Source organism: Megascapheus bottae, chromosome 8, assembly GCF_031878675.1.
Source record: "Megascapheus bottae isolate mThoBot1 chromosome 8, mThoBot2.hap1, whole genome shotgun sequence".
NCBI classification, from domain to species: Eukaryota; Metazoa; Chordata; class Mammalia; order Rodentia; family Geomyidae; genus Megascapheus; species Megascapheus bottae.
In genome coordinates, this window is record NC_143516.1 from 68,782,049 (window position 1) to 68,790,096 (window position 8,048).

General features: G+C 44.3%; 1 pseudogene; it reads right to left on the bottom strand.

Moving 5' to 3' along the window:
• Positions 1-1,777: 1,777 nt before the first annotated feature.
• Positions 1,778-2,740, bottom strand: LOC150060110 (uncharacterized; annotated as a pseudogene).
• Positions 2,741-8,048: the final 5,308 nt, after the last annotated feature.

Here is an 8,048-nt window from a genome sequence, read left to right on the forward strand (position 1 = left end):
ACAGTGTCAGGACTCTTGTCAACTGCACATGCTTCCGCAGAAGGAAAACTGCCCTTCCTGAATAAATTCTTAGTTTTGTGTCTCCGCTGGAGTGGCACTCCAGAGCAAAATTTAACTTTAATTCTTTTAATTTTAATTTTCAGCAGCACATAGTTCCTCAGGGTTTGATAAATATGATAACTATCGATGTATAGCTTTGTCCTTGAATGGGCAGTAACAAATTTTCTGATGCCTACATGGTTTCAAGGACATATAAATGCTTTATTTATATCCAGTGTCACTGAAAACAGTCATATTCCATGAGGCTTGAGTGGTAGTTGGAGCACCTCTATAAAAGCCGGGCGTGGTGGCTCACTCCTGTAATCCTAGTAACTCAGGAGGCTGAGATCTGAGAGTTGTAGTTCAAAGCCAGCACAACCACTACAAAGCCATGAGACCCTTTTTTTTTTTTGCCAGTCCTGTGGCCTGAACTCAGGGCCTGGGCACTGTCCTTGAACACTTTTTTGCTCAAGGCTACCACTCTGCCTCTTGAGCCAAAGCACCATTTCTAAAACCCTGAGACTCTTATCTCCACTTAATCACTAGAAAACAGGAAGTGGGGCTGTGCCTCAAGATAGAGTGGTAGCCTTGAGCTGAAGAGCTCAGGGACAGTGCCCATGCCCAGAGTTCAAGCCCCATCACACACACACACACACACACACACACACACACACACACACACACACAAAGAATGCTGAAACTAGGAGACAGGTTGGAGACATCTGGCTGGATGTGTAGCACACCTGGTTCTGATTTGGGGGAAGTAGGAGGTGAACAGACTCTTCTTCCCTTCAGCTGGCTCTTTTCCTGTTCCACATGTGTTTTGCTCCTTAAATTGAGCAAGTTAATGAAAGACCCTAGACAGTGAAAACATAAGGCCTGTTTTCTTTCCCTCTCTGGAAGTCAGGCATGAGTGGAGATAAGGCATTTCTTGAGCATGGCAATGGATTGGAGAGGACACGGAATAAATGTGGCTCCATCCAACCACCACTCATCAAAACCTGAGATCCGCACACCACTGCATTTTGTTTGCTCTCTTCCAATCCTGGGAAAAGGCTCCATTTCCATTTCAAAGATGAGGAGACTGAGCATCACATGGGAACACCTCCTTCCTGCAAAAGACTTTCTGACCACACAGTCCAAGTCTCTTAACTACCCATGGCCCTGCCTCACCTGCTTCTGTACCCACACCAGGCTACAGCCATGGTCGCTCCTGTACCTTCACCTGATCCCCTGAGCACCAGGGCCTCCCCTCCCACCTCACAGGTGGCTTTGAGCATCCTCCCCTCAGGACCACGTGCTCTGCATGCAGGTGGAGCTCATGGCTCTAGAACTGGACACTATACGAGTGCCTTGATTGAGGCAATGGAAGAAAATAACAGCAAAATTTTATGAAATATATTATGTTACATAAAAAGTGAAGAGAAGAAAAAGCCAGGAGATACTTTTCAAGGGGAGGGAAAGGACTTCTGTAAGTGCTTGAGCTGGTGCTCATGGAATTTAGGAATTTTGAGTCTCTACCTCCATACCCAATGTTGTTTTCCCAGTCTTAATTTAGCAGCACACTGGGGTGTATCTGCTGGAGCTAAGTTGTCCTGAGATGTGTCAGTATCAGAAGAAATCTGTAGAGAATTTTGGCTCTCAAAAGCAGCAAGGACAGTCACAGATTGGAGTCCATTCGTCCTGAATGACATGGAAAACTTCAACCTGGAGTTCAGCTATGCGGTGGACTTCCTCTTCAGGCATCTGCCACGGGGGGAAGAGGATTTTCAGCCCATGCGGTGGTCAGGGACACCTCGTGACGCCACAGTACTGTAACGTGGAGCGATTCTTCATCTTCCTCCTCTGCTAGAACAGACTTTTTGCTGGACTGCCCTGAGTCCACACAACTGAGGCTTGCCTCTTCATCTTCTGACTCAGGGGCAGGAGAGTCTGCCTCGGACTCAGTGGACACGTAATCCTCCAGGTACAGATCACCTGCCCAGTGCTGCCGATCCCCAGCTGCCACCACAGGAGCGGTGGTTCTTGTTCACGTGGTGTGGTCAGAGACACATCAAGAGCCATAACTACTGTGCCCTGTGCTGGTTCTGCATCATCTCCCTCTGATGGAGGGGTGTCTTCATTGTGTGCCCAAGACAGACGCAGAAAACTTGCAGAACTTCTCTCCCGGACTGTGGCTCCTCTGCTGTAGCCTCTGGTGGGGCTGGATGTGTCTCTGAGGCTTTGCATACATCCACCACCTGGGTACATGGCAGTGCTGACTCTTCTTCAGGCCCAGCTGGAGACTCAGGGATCTGAGATGCGGAGGACACGGCCATCCTGGCATCCACAGCAGCTGGAGCACATGCTGATTCTCCAGCTGCTGCCTCAGCCCCACGCAGCTTCATCTCCAGTGGAGTGGGCACAGCCCACTGAGCAGCCACCACACTCGGCACTCGGGATTGGCTTGGAGGAGTCACAGCAGAGTCCCCATCCCGGCTGTCCTGGTCTGGGCTGCCAGGTGCCACCTGCCGGCCTCTCAATATAAACTGCCAGAATGTTCTTCTGGGTCTGACTTGGGCTTGGGGTCTGGGTCGGGGGTTGATCCAGTGTCTGCAGGTGTCCACCAGGCGCTCTCTGCAGGATCTCCTGGAGTCAGAGCTGGGAAAAATCGGACAACAACAGGAAAACATGGCGCTTTCCTTGCTATCTCTGGATGAGTTTTCCAGTTGTGGCCTGGAATATGGCTGCCTGGAGACCTGAGTTCCAAGTTCCCTGTGGTCTTCTGTCAAGGCTGAGGTCACTTCCTGTGGTCTTCTTACCTAAGACTCTTCCTCCATCGGGACCCCACAGAGTCCCCATAGGCTTCTGACTGACTCCTTGTCATAAGACATGTAATTCTTACTCAGCTGGACCCAGTTTTACTAGTGCCTCTACCTTCCTAGTAAAGGACTGGCTGCAGACAATGCCTTAGTTTCCAGGAGATGGGAGGGTTATTCAGACTTTTGAATATCTATTTCATTGAATGTTGTCCTGTGTGCATGAGATAACCATGCATTCTATCTGATCACAGTGGAATCAGACTAGTTCTGAACAACACAGTAAAAGGTAAGAAACATTCAAACACTTGGAAGATGAACAACACACTTCTGAATAACTCCTGCATTACAGAACAAATCAAAGAAGAAATTCAAAACTTTCTTGAATGTAATGACAATCAAGATACATCACAAAAGAAGTTATGGGCTTTGGGCTGGGAATTTGGCCTAGTGGTAGAGTGCTTGCCTAGCATGCATGAAGACCCGGGTTCGATTCCTCAGTACCATATACATAGAAAAAAGCCAGAAATGGTGCTGAGGCTCAAGTGGTAAAGCTCTAGCCTTGAGAAAAGTCCAAGGACAGTGCTCAGGCCCTGAGCTCAAGCCCAGGACTGGCAAAAAAAAAAAAAAAGAAGTTATGGGGCACAGTAAAGGCATTTCTAAGGAGCAAATTTATCGCATTAGGAGCCCATATTAAAAAGACAGGAGAAAAGCAAGTAAATAACCTAAAGAAGAAATTGAAGCACCTAGAGGAGCAAGAAAAAGTTAATTCTAAAGCAACTAGAAGGACAGAAATAACAAAAAAAATCAGAAAATCAGAGTTTGAAATAAGATCTACTATACATAAAATTAATAAATCAAAAAGTTGGTTCTTTGAAAGAGTCAAAAAAATTGACAGACCCCTGGCAAGATTAATCAACAAAAAAGGGAGGGGAGATTCAAATAAATAAGATTAGAAACCCTACAGGAACAATCACTACAGATATCCAAGAAATTCAGTCCCTTATGAATAAGTACTACCAGGGCTTATATTCAAAGAAACAGGAAAATCTAGTAGAAATGGATGATTTCCTAAATAAATATAGGCTACCCACATTGAACCAAGAAGAGGTAAGCAAATTAAACAAACCAATTTCATACAATGAAATTGTGGAAGCAATCAGGAAATGCCAATCAAAAAGAGCCCAGGTCCAGACGGTTTCACTGCAGAATTCTACAAGACTTTTAAAGATGAAATAACACCTATAGTCTTGAAACTCTTCTGAGAAACAGAAGCAGAAGGAGCAATACCAAACGCATTTTATGAAGCTAATATTACACCCATCCCCAAACCAGGGAAAGACCCAACCAAAAAAAGAGAACTACAGACCTATCTCTCTAATGAACACAAATGCAAAACTCCTCAATAAAATACTAGCCAACAGAATCCAGAAACAAATTTAAAAAATTATACATTACGATCAAGTAGGCTTCATCCCACAGATGCAAGGCTGGTTTAACATTTGCAAATCAATTAATGTAATACATTGTATCAATAGAGCTAAGGATAAGAATCATATGATAATTTCTCTGGGAGCAGAGAAGGCATTTGACAAAATACAACATCCATTCATGTTGAAAGCACTAGAAAAAATAGGAATAAGAGATACATTTCTTAAAATAATTAAAGCCATATATGACAAATGGAGAAAGACTGGAACCATTTATCTTAAAATCAGGAACCAGACAGGGATGCCCTTTCTCTCCACTTCTCCTCAATATAGTACTGGAACCTTAGCCAGAGCAATAAGGCAAGAGAAGGACATCAAAGGGATCCACATAGGGAAAGAAGAAATTAAACTATCCCTATGCACAGATGACATGATCCTCTACCTGAGTTAAAGTGGTAGGATACAAAATTGACCTGCAAAAGTCAGTAGCCTACTTGTACAGCAACAATACACAAACAGAAGGCCAAATCAAGAAAATAATCCCGGGACCGGGAGTTTGGCCTAGTGGTTAAAGTGCTTGCCTAGCATGCATGAAGACCCGGGTTCGATTCCTCGGTACCACATACATAGAAAAAAGCTGGAAGTGGTGCTGAGGCTCAAGTGGTAGAGCTCTAGCCTTGAGAAAGTCCAAGGACAGTGCTCAGGCCCTGAGCTCAAGCCCAGGACTGGAAAAAAAAAAAGAAAGAAAGAAAAAAAGAAAATAATCTCATTTGCAATAGCCTTGAAAAGAATAAAATACTTAGGAATTAACCAAAGTTGTAAAGGAATTATTTAATGAAAACTATAAAAGTCTAACAAAAGAAATTAAAGAAGATGTGAAGGACCTTTTTGATGAAAACTTTAAAACCCTGAAAAAGGAAATTAAAGCAGAACTGAGAAAATGGAAAAACCTCCCATGCTCCTGGATTGGAAGAATTAACATCGTGAAAATGGCAATCTTGCCAAGGGCTATCTACAAATTCAACGCAATACCCATCAATATCCCAATGTCATTATTTTTTCATATATTTTTATTGTAATTAATAAAAGGGTTACATTATATTCACCAGATAGAAGGTGCATTACTTCACAAACATTGATACCCTTTCTCATGTCTTGGTCCCCATTTCCCTCTTCCCTCCCCCCCACCACGCTCATCTTGATTTCCCCCCTTCCCTATCTGATTTCAAATAACCAATTAAGCATATATAAACTATATCAGATAACAAGGTGAAATACTGTAACAATATGAGATAACCAAGGGACAGTGGGGGAGGGAAAGGGGAACAAAAACATGAGAAGGGGTATCAAGGTTTGAGAAGTAATGCACCCATTATCTGGCAAATGTAGCTGTAAGCCCTCTATACATTATCCCAACAACAAATACACACATCTTCAATATCATGTCTAGAACTTCAGGTCCCCTGATAACAATTAAGGAAAAACTCTATCACTTTCAAATAAGAAACCAACTTCAGACCAGACATTTCTTCAGGATGCTAGACAGACTGTGTTGTTGACACACACTTCTCAAGTGAACACGTCAATCACACCACAATGTCTGGATGAAATGTTATGCAGTCTAGAAGCTTAAGCTTTGATTCTAGCCCATCTAACTGCTGGAATCTCCTACATGAGTTATGGGTTTTGCAGGTCTTAGGCCTTCTTTTTTTAACCTGCCACTGGGGACTGAAAGCAGGTCCTCTGCTATCATAACTAAGCTCCCTTGCTTAAGGCTGGTGATCTACCACTTCAGCCACAGCTCTAGTCTAGCTTTTTGATAGTTAAGTGGAGAGAAGAGTCTCATGGACGTTCCTGCCCAGGCTGCTTCAAACATTGACCCTCAGATCTCAGCCTCCTGAGGAGCCAAATTTACAAGTATGATCAACCAGAGCCCAGCTTTTTTTTCCCCAGGGCTTGAACTCAGGTCCTAGGCACTGGCCTTAGTCCCTCTCGGCTAAAAGCTAGAGTTCTACCACTGAGTCCAACACCACTTCTAGTTTTAAGTGGCTATTTGGAGATAAGAGTCTCAGAGGAACATTTTTGCCCAGACTGGCTTCAAACACCGATCCTCAGATCTCAGCCTCCTGGGTAGTTAAGATAGCAGCATGATCTACTGGCCCCCATTATAGTCCTTAGCTCTTTGGATTTGTTTTCTGCTCAGGTCTCAACACCTCTCGCACTCTTAAGTTCCAGCAAATTCTGCTACACTTCCTTATCCTCTCGAGCTCCCACCCAGAACACAGGTGGAGTGGTTCTCTCTGACACATTTCTTCGGGCTCAGTCTGGGCTTTTTGCTCCAACTACTAACTCCAGTGTTGCAACTGCCTACTGTACACTGAGTGAAAGAGAAAAATACACAGACATCGTGGGGTTTAGAGAATAGAGAAATTGACAATGTTCCATGAGATTCCCTCCTTCCTCCTCAGGATTATGGAAGCACAGGTGGGAAAGTAGACAGGAAGTGAGAGGAAGTGGAGGGAGGAGGAAGAGGACAAGGAGAATGAACCGTCTAGTGTACAATGAGAAGGGGCTGGGCGGGAGCCCTTAAAAGCAGGCACAGAGGGAGCCCATTTGTCCTGTAAGTTTACCTGGAGGCTTGGGTGGTAGAAAGGATATTTGATAAGCACAGGAAAGGATAGGGGGGCATCCTCCTATCTCACCCCTCTGGTTCTGGGTAGATAAAAGAACCAGCTCCTCCTGCAGCCGGGCTCCAAGCTGTGATCCCCAAACCCTTGCCCATCCTTCCCTCTGCAACTCTCAAAGCCCTTCTCCCCTCCACACTGCTCTTCTCCCCTCCACAATGCCCTTCTCCCCTCCACACTGCCCTTCTCCCCATGCAGGCTTGAACTCAGAGCCTTGCTTTTGGACCATATTTTCCACTCAAAACTGGTGTTCTATTATTTGAGGCACAGCCCACTTCTGAATTTTGCTGGTAAACTGGACACAAGAGTCTCAAGAACTTTTCTAACGCTACTGGATTCAAACTCTGGTCCTCAGATTTCAGCCTCCTGAGTAGCTAGGATCATATGTGGGAGCCAACTGGCATCAGGTCGCTTCCAGACACTTGCCAGAGGAGAGAACTGTGTGAGAGCTGGGCTGAGCTGTGGCGATCCTCAAGTCTTTCCCAGGTCACCTAAGACCCTGCTAGGCATAAGATGAGGAAACATCTATCAACTCAGATCAACTTTAATACAAGACACAGAGTACAGAAATTTTTTTAAAAATCGAAAAAAAAACAAACAAAAAAAACAGCAACAGAAGTACAATGGGATAGGAAGGACAGAAATGTTGAGACAGAGGCTGAACCAATTGAACAGTGAAGCCCACTAGACACTATGTTGGAAATGAATTATGCAACTTGGGCAATAGGGAAGCTGGGAAGGGGAAAACCTGGGAGAGAACGAGGGAGGGGAAGAACACTGTTCAAAGGGAAATGTACTCATTATCTGACCTATCTAACTGTAACTCCTCTGTAATTTACCTTTATAATAGCATTTTAAACAAAAAAAGACAAACTCAATATTCTAAAACTATACACCTCATCTACATGGTATACATTACAATAAAAAAAGAAGAATCCATTTCTACCATTGTTTGCTATTTCCAGATTACTGTGACGAGCAGGAATGTTCCTAGCAGACCCCAATCTTCTCATCTACGCCATCCTCTCGTCACTGCCTGCAGTGACCAAAGATACTCAGATGTACTATGTTCCTTCCTCTTTGGTTTTAAGCAGAGA